The sequence below is a fragment of the Lygodium microphyllum genome, chromosome 5, assembly GCF_053477565.2.
Source record: "Lygodium microphyllum isolate KBCC chromosome 5, Lygodium_microphyllum_v1.1.10, whole genome shotgun sequence".
NCBI classification, from domain to species: Eukaryota; Viridiplantae; Streptophyta; class Polypodiopsida; order Schizaeales; family Lygodiaceae; genus Lygodium; species Lygodium microphyllum.
Window position 1 is genome coordinate 96733317 of NC_141139.1, and position 7612 is coordinate 96740928.

Genomic DNA, 7612 nt, shown 5'->3' on the forward strand with positions numbered 1-7612 from the left:
CATACTTTTGTACATGAAGTTAGAAGTTTATTGGGCCTATGTTCATACTACAGGAGGTTCATATGAGATTTTGTGTATGTTACAACTCCTCTACATGACCTTACTAAGAAGCGAATGCCTTTTTGCTGGGGATCAAGGCAACTACAAGCCTTTGAAAGAATTAAGTTTCTTGTGACTCAAGAACCAATTCTCATAGTTCTGGATCTTCAAAAACCTTTTGAAGTTCACTGTGATGCTTCTGTGGATTGCATTGGAGCTGTGCTTAACCAAGAGCATCATGCAGTAGCATTTGAGAGCCGACACCTCAAGGATCATGAGCTACATGCTCTAGTATATGAGAAAGAGCTTATGGTAGTGGTACATGCTCTTCAAGTATGGAAACACTACTTACTTGGTGCAGATTTTGTTATTAAAACATATCACCAAAGTCTAAGATACTTCCTCACTCAGAAGAAGCTCTTAGAGAAACAGATCCGCTGGGTAAATTTCTTATCTATGTTTCATTTTCAAATCCTTCATACATCTAGAACTAAGAATGTGGTAGCAGATGCTCTATCACGGTGACCTCGAGTGAATGCAATCAGAATTGTTTACCATAATGAGTTCATGGATTTACCCAAAATGTATGCAATTGATTTCGAGTTCTCAACCATATGGGATCAGCTTAACTCAGGTCAGTCAATTACACCTTACTCAATTTGAGATGGTTATTTGTATCATCATTAAGTAATTTGTATAGCATTACCATTGCGACACAAGGTAATGGATGAAGCACATGCATCTCCATATGTTGGATATAGGGGTATTCTACCCACTACTCAAGCATTGGAAAGATATTTCTTTTGGCCCACTCTTAGAGCTCACATTGAAAGATATGTCCGCGAGTGCAAGATATGCCAAAAAGTAAAGTATGACATGCATAAATCACCTAGTCTACTGAAGCCATTATCTATTCCGAATGAGCCTTGGGAAAGTATAGCAATGGACTTTATCATGGAGCTTCCTCGCACACAAGCAGGCAACGATGCAATCTCGACTATCATTGATAGATTCAGTAAAAGCAAGCTCACTTTATACATGTGCGAAAGACAATCAAAGCAAATCATATGGCTAGGCTATTCATTGCTCATATTTTCAAACATCATGGCATGCCTAAGTCCATTATAAGTGATCGAGATCCCTGCATGACCAACCTCTTTTGGCAAGCTCTCTTCAAGAACCTCTGGACAAAGTTAAAATTTTCATCCTCTTATCATCCTCAAATGGATGGGTAGAGTGAAAGTGCTAATTCTATTGTTCTAAACCTTTTGAAAACCTATTATGGAGGAGGAAACTCTAACTAACTCCATGAAGGCTAGATCAGTTCAAGGAAACACCTTTCTTGATGTAGCAGCCAACCATCAGGATCTTGATGTAACAAACGAGAACAATAAAGAGAGGTTTCTCCGATGAGTGAAAGCAGAGTGTTTTGGGATAAACAGAGCACTCCACATTGGTGGAGACGGCGGGCAATGCTCACCACGTCTAGTGCACCCTGCTATTCACGTCTCCTTCATGCATATCCTTTATTTTAAACTCTCTCAGCATCCAATCATAGGCCGTGCAGCCTCCCCACGCCAATCTGCTCACTCACATGTGTACGAAGATGCATTTATGTAGCCAGAGTTTGCTACAGCACAACCCGTGCAACCAAAACCTGTGCAGATGGAGCACATGTTTCAAGCCGTCTCCAACATGCTCCTGCAAGTGAATCACACAAACCAAACCCTGCTTAACTACTTATCGTCCAGCGCTCCTCACCTTCACAAACCCGATCCCAAAATCAAACCCAAACCATTCTCTGGGCTGCTGACCGAAGATGTGCTGATGTGGCTGGACCATTTCGAGAATGTTTCAGGCTACCATCAATGATCTAATGAGCAGAAGGCCATGGAGATTCAGAAACTGTTGGAAAATGTCACTGAAACTTGGTTCATCCATCAGTAAGAAGAAATTAAAGGTGATTGGCAAGTCTTTAAAAAATTACTGATACAAAATTTTGCACATCAAAATATTACATAGACAACACTTTAGCAGCTCAACACTTTGAGGCAACAACAACTTGAACCAATAGCTCAGTTTGCAATCAGAATGAATCAGCTTTTGCTGCGAGTTGACCCCACAATGTCAGAAGACATGAAGTTGTTCTTCCTCTGGCCACGCCTCCGTCATGACATTTCCAGGCGAGTACGGGATCAAGGCCCAACCTCTTTTCATGCAACCATTCAAATAGCACAACGTATCGAGGCCTCAACCAATACTGACGCTCCAATGGCCATGGTTCCTCAACCAAGTGCACAGAGGCAACTATTGGAGTCAACTCCAACACCCATGTATATCGTTATCCAGAATGCAAATCAATTCCCGACGAGCATTATCTACACAGGATGACCAAAGACGACCAAATTGTTTTTATTGCAACAACTTAGTGATTCAAACCCCTTCGGATTACCAAGGTAAAAGCTTTAAAACCTTGATTGATTGTGGCAATACACATTCCTTCATTTCACCAGTCTGTGCAAAGAGATTAGGAATAGCCACAAAAGATGCACCTACCCTACTTGTGGAATTAGCAAATGGTCAAGAGGTCTCTTGTACCAAGCAAACTGCTAAGGTGAAATTCCTACTGGGTGGAAAGTCGACTTTGGTCAAATTCAGGGTAATGAACCTAGGTGTCTACGAATGTTTGATCGGTATGGATTGGCTAATACCCAATGATGCCCACATTCACTATGGAAAGGGCCAAGTTTCCTTTCAAAATTTGGAAGGGGAACTAGTCATAACTCAAGGAGAGGCTAGGAAGCCAAAAATTCAACTGGCCAAAGAAACACGGATAATAAAAGGAGTTAGGAAGGGCCTACCTGTCTATTTGATTAAGCTAAATAAGCTAGATCAGGATCAAGAATATAGGGAAGAACCTTCATGGTTAAAGGAATACACAGACGTATTTCCTGAAGAGCTGACTGAACTTCCTCCTCAAAGGGAAATCGATCATGAAATCAAGCTAGCGCTAGGAGCTGCACCAATCGCAAAGAAACCATATAGGATGTCCATCCCGGAAGATATTGAGTTGAAAGAGCAACTCAAGCAACTATTAGACTAAGGCTACATCCATCCTAGCACTTCGCCATGGGGAGCTCCACTGCTATTCCAGAAGAAGAAAGATTGAATGCTTCGGCTATGCATATCAAGCGGCATTGTAGGAAGCTTCATATGCAACAACACCACCAGAATGCTCAGGTACAACTTGTTGATGCTGCCGCCTTAGCTGAATTTCCGAAAAACATCTAGGTTGGGTGCTGGAGGAGGAGCATCGCCCGCATATTCAAGCCGCCTCATCTTCCAAATGCATGGTGTGTTCAACTTTAGCTCATTTAGGTAACACATCTCATGAAGTTCTTCTAGACTCAGGCAGTAGCATTTCATCCATTAATGAACAGTTAGTTCAGGAGTTAGGATTACACACAACCATAGCACCTTCAATCCAGGTCTTCTTTGGCGATAACTAACAAGTATATCACTCTCATACACAAGCTCATTGTACTTTCTCTTTAGCTCAGCAAACTTTTCAACATTCTTTTTATGTGTTACCTAAGCAGCTATTTCCCATGACTTTAGGCTGTGATTGGTTTGTCAAGACAAAGGCTCAATAACATTTTGATACTCAACAACTGGTGTTACCAATTTCACTTCCAATTCCATTACTGATGTGCTCACACATAAACCCCACGATCATTCACACACAGGTCACATTAGAAATCTCTCACACATGTTTGCGTGATGTTCAAGATATTTTAGGGAAGTTTCCTACCCTTTATCACACAAGAGCCAAGACCTCACAAATTAATTTCCCCACACAGCATGTAATCAACACAAGAGATTCCCCTCCTGTACGCATGGCATCTCGCAAAAGGTCTCCTTTGGAAAAAGAAAGAATCGACCATGCAGTTTCAGATATGCTTCAGAAAGGAATCATTGTGCCATCTAATAATAATTGGGTTTCTGAACCCCATCTAGTCCACAAGGATGACGGCACTTATCGATTTTGCATCCACTTCCGACCCTTAAATAAAGTCATTGTCCATGATCTTTATCCTCTCCCTAGGATAGATGATTTACTGGATCAGCTAGGTAAATCAAGATATTTCACATCTCTCGACCTGGCCTCTGTTGAGAATCAGCAATCACACTCACTAAACAGCCTCTTTGTATGGAGCTTCAGGGTCAAGGATATGCAGGCTAACCTATCCCATATGCACAATGGTGCCTACTGCAGTTTCCTACTTTCCTATAAAGCATTGTACTTGCTTCCTTTTCTTAATGCAATGATAGTACTCTTTTTTTTTCAGTGAAGTGTCAATGTCATTGTCCACATACACAAGATTGTGTTTATGAGTCCAATTCTCAATCTTGGAACCTAATTCACTTGTGTAACAAATAGTGTCTTTTCCATCATGAGTTCACACTTCTCCTTCCATCCTCCATAGCTTTTGCCTTTGCCATGCTCTAGATCCCGCATTTTTCACATGGTATCAGAGCCCAGTTGGGCATGTCATTGCTTCTCCAGCCTCTCTTGATTCCTCTCAATCTCAATCTAGCTCAATGTCAGCTCATGACTTCATCTCCCAACTCTACTCTCACTGAAGCTTCCATGGCAGCCATAGCCAACAGCACCCTGTCAAATTGAGCTGCTTATATCTCACTCCACATGTCAAATATCTTGGAGCTTCCTTCTGGAAAAGTATTCCCCAACTCACAAAGCTTCCCTGTATCACATCAATCTAGGACATTTGACCATCTGGAGCTCAGCATTGTGAAAATTCTCAATCTCTGCTCTGTGTCTGCCATAGTCAGACAGGACCTACCTCACTTGGAGGCTCAATAACTTCTCAACCAGGCCACTTCAGCTCTTGATTTCTTCTAGGGATTTTTTCCTCTACTCAAGGCACTTCATCTTGGCACGAAAATCGATCACATTGCTACGCCCTGACCCCAGCATTGCGAAAATCGCGGAAACCTGTCCTGAACTGCGCTGAATCTGTTCGACATGCCTACGTGCTTCATACAGTCCACGATCTTGACGATTATCGTGGGGCTTTGATAGCCCATGAAGTCAGTTTCCTAGGCATGTAAAATTTTTTGAAAATGATCAAGTATAGCTCCCGCAATGTTGAAAAAACCAGGCCCCTATCTCAGAAACCCTAATTCCACCATAGCCAAAATTTCTCAAGCTTTTTTTTCCTCAGTTTTTCTTTCTCCTAACACTCAACCCAAGCCTCTGTCACTCTAATCCATTGACCCAGCATCAAATCAAGGAGGGGAAGGACCTGAGAGGATTGAAGAACGACCAAACGATCCCGAACAAGAAGAATCAAGCTCAACATCAACACTGACATAGTGTGTTTTCACACTGTCACTAACTGTGTCTCTTGGCACACTGCATTCTGCTCTTCTACTGATAAAATCTCATAATTCTGGTGTTGATTGCTGCTGATCTTGCAACCTCAACATGGGAAAAGATTCTCCAAATGCTCGATGCAAAGGAGTTGGGTTTCACACTTGGCAAACCCGCATCAAGCTCATCTTGATGAAAAAGGGTCTCTGGGCCATCACAAATGGCAAAGAGAAGAAACCTCGGGACGCGGACCTTGCAACTACTTGGAAAAAGAATGATGATAGAGCCCAGGCCATTATCAAATTGGAGCTAGACGACAGTTATATCCACCATGTGGATAACTGTGAGACCTCACAGGATACATGGAAAAGACTTAACACCCTGTTCGGTGCATAATCTAAATCATCAGAGTATGGTCTCCTGATTGAGTTCTTCAGGCTTGAAATGAAGTCCAGCACATCACTTGCCACACATCTCAATTACATGGAAGGACTCCTAACCCAACTTGCAGGAATCAACATTAAAATGGATGAAGATGTTTGCATCGGTGTTCTACTTAAGAGTTTGCCTCCTGAATATAATAATGTATCAACAACTTTAATCAACATGCCAAATCCTGAACTTGTTGATATCCAGGCATCTCTGTTAGAAGAAGAAAAGAAACTTAAAACCAAAGAAGAGCCCAGCACTTCAAAGGATGAACAAATGTTATATGTAAACAACAGATACAAAGGTAAAAAGGAACCCCTCTTCTGTGACTTCTGCAAAAGGACCGGACATACTGAAAAGTTCTGTCATGCTAGGAAGAGGTCCCAAAAGGCCTATCTTGCAGCTGTAAAAGAAGAAGAAGATCATGGACCAAAAGATGAAGAAGAAGATGAAGATGAAGACCACCAGGATCGGAAGGACAAGACTCATCAGTCCTTCTACTCTCATAATTCTGATAGACTGTTTTAAAAGCCTTGTATTTCCTTGCCCTAATGCTTCCTGCCATAAGCTTTGTAAACTCCTTATGTAACTTGGCATTACAGTCCCTGTACACTTTGTGAGGCCCCTATTACAGCCTCTGGGTGTCCATCATGTTTTGGTGCCCACACTTAGCCTTTTCTGCAACAGCCTCTGGTGTCTACCATGTTTGTGGTGTGCCCACACTTTGCAGGTGATTCTCATTATAGCCTCTACACACTTTGTGCCTTTCTAGTTGTGATTGAGGAGGGGTGTTGAGAATCAGCAATCACACTCACTAAACAACCTCTTTGTATGGAGCTTCAGGGTCAAGGATATGCAGTCTAACCTATCCCATATGCACAATGGTGCCTACTGCAGTTTCCTACTTTCCTATAAAGCATTGTACTTGCTTCCTTTTCTTAATGCAATGATAGTACTCTTTTTTTTTCAGTGAAGTGTCAATGTCATTGTCCACATACACAAGATTGTGTTTATGAGTCCAAGTCTCAATCTTGGAACCTAATTCACTTGTGTAACAAACAGTGTCTTTTCCATCATGAGTCCACACTTCTCCTTCCATCCTCCATAGCTTCCGCCTTTGCCATGCTCTAGATCCCGCATTTTTCACAGCCTCTAGATTTTGGCAGATACCATTGAACCACACTCAAAAGGGGCTATTTCAGTTTACTTGCATGCCCTTTGGATTATCTGATGCAGGAAGCACTTTCCAGCGAACAGCAAACACTATCTTTCATGATCTAATTGACAAAGGTGTAGTATTAGTGTATATGGATGACATCTTGATTCACACACAAACGTGGCAGCAACATCTACAGGTTTTAGAGCAGGTGCTCAAGCGCATCAAGGAATATAACCTTCAACTGCAATTTAAAAAATGTTGATGGGGTAGTACTCAGCTCAAATTCTTGGGGTTTTTTATCTCTGCAGATGGCATACAGATGGATCCGTCTAAAGTCACCGCAATCTCAAACTACCCTCCACCATCCTCAGTCAAAACCCTCCAAAGTTTCCTGGGCATGGCCAATTTCTCCCTACACTTCGTCCCCAACCTAGATGCGATTACCTATCCACTCCAACAACTCTTGAAGAAAGGCATACGATACAAATAGACTTCAGCATGCAACCAAAGCTTTGTCCATCTTAAACAAATCATTCAGGAAGCTGCTCTATTAGCTCACCCAGACTTCTCAAAGCCTTTTAAGCTACAAA

At 41.9% G+C, this 7612-nt stretch overlaps 1 pseudogene; it reads left to right on the forward strand.

Moving 5' to 3' along the window:
- The first annotated feature begins 1599 nt into the window (after positions 1-1599).
- On the forward strand, positions 1600-3330 carry LOC148036166 (uncharacterized; annotated as a pseudogene).
- Positions 3331-7612: the final 4282 nt, after the last annotated feature.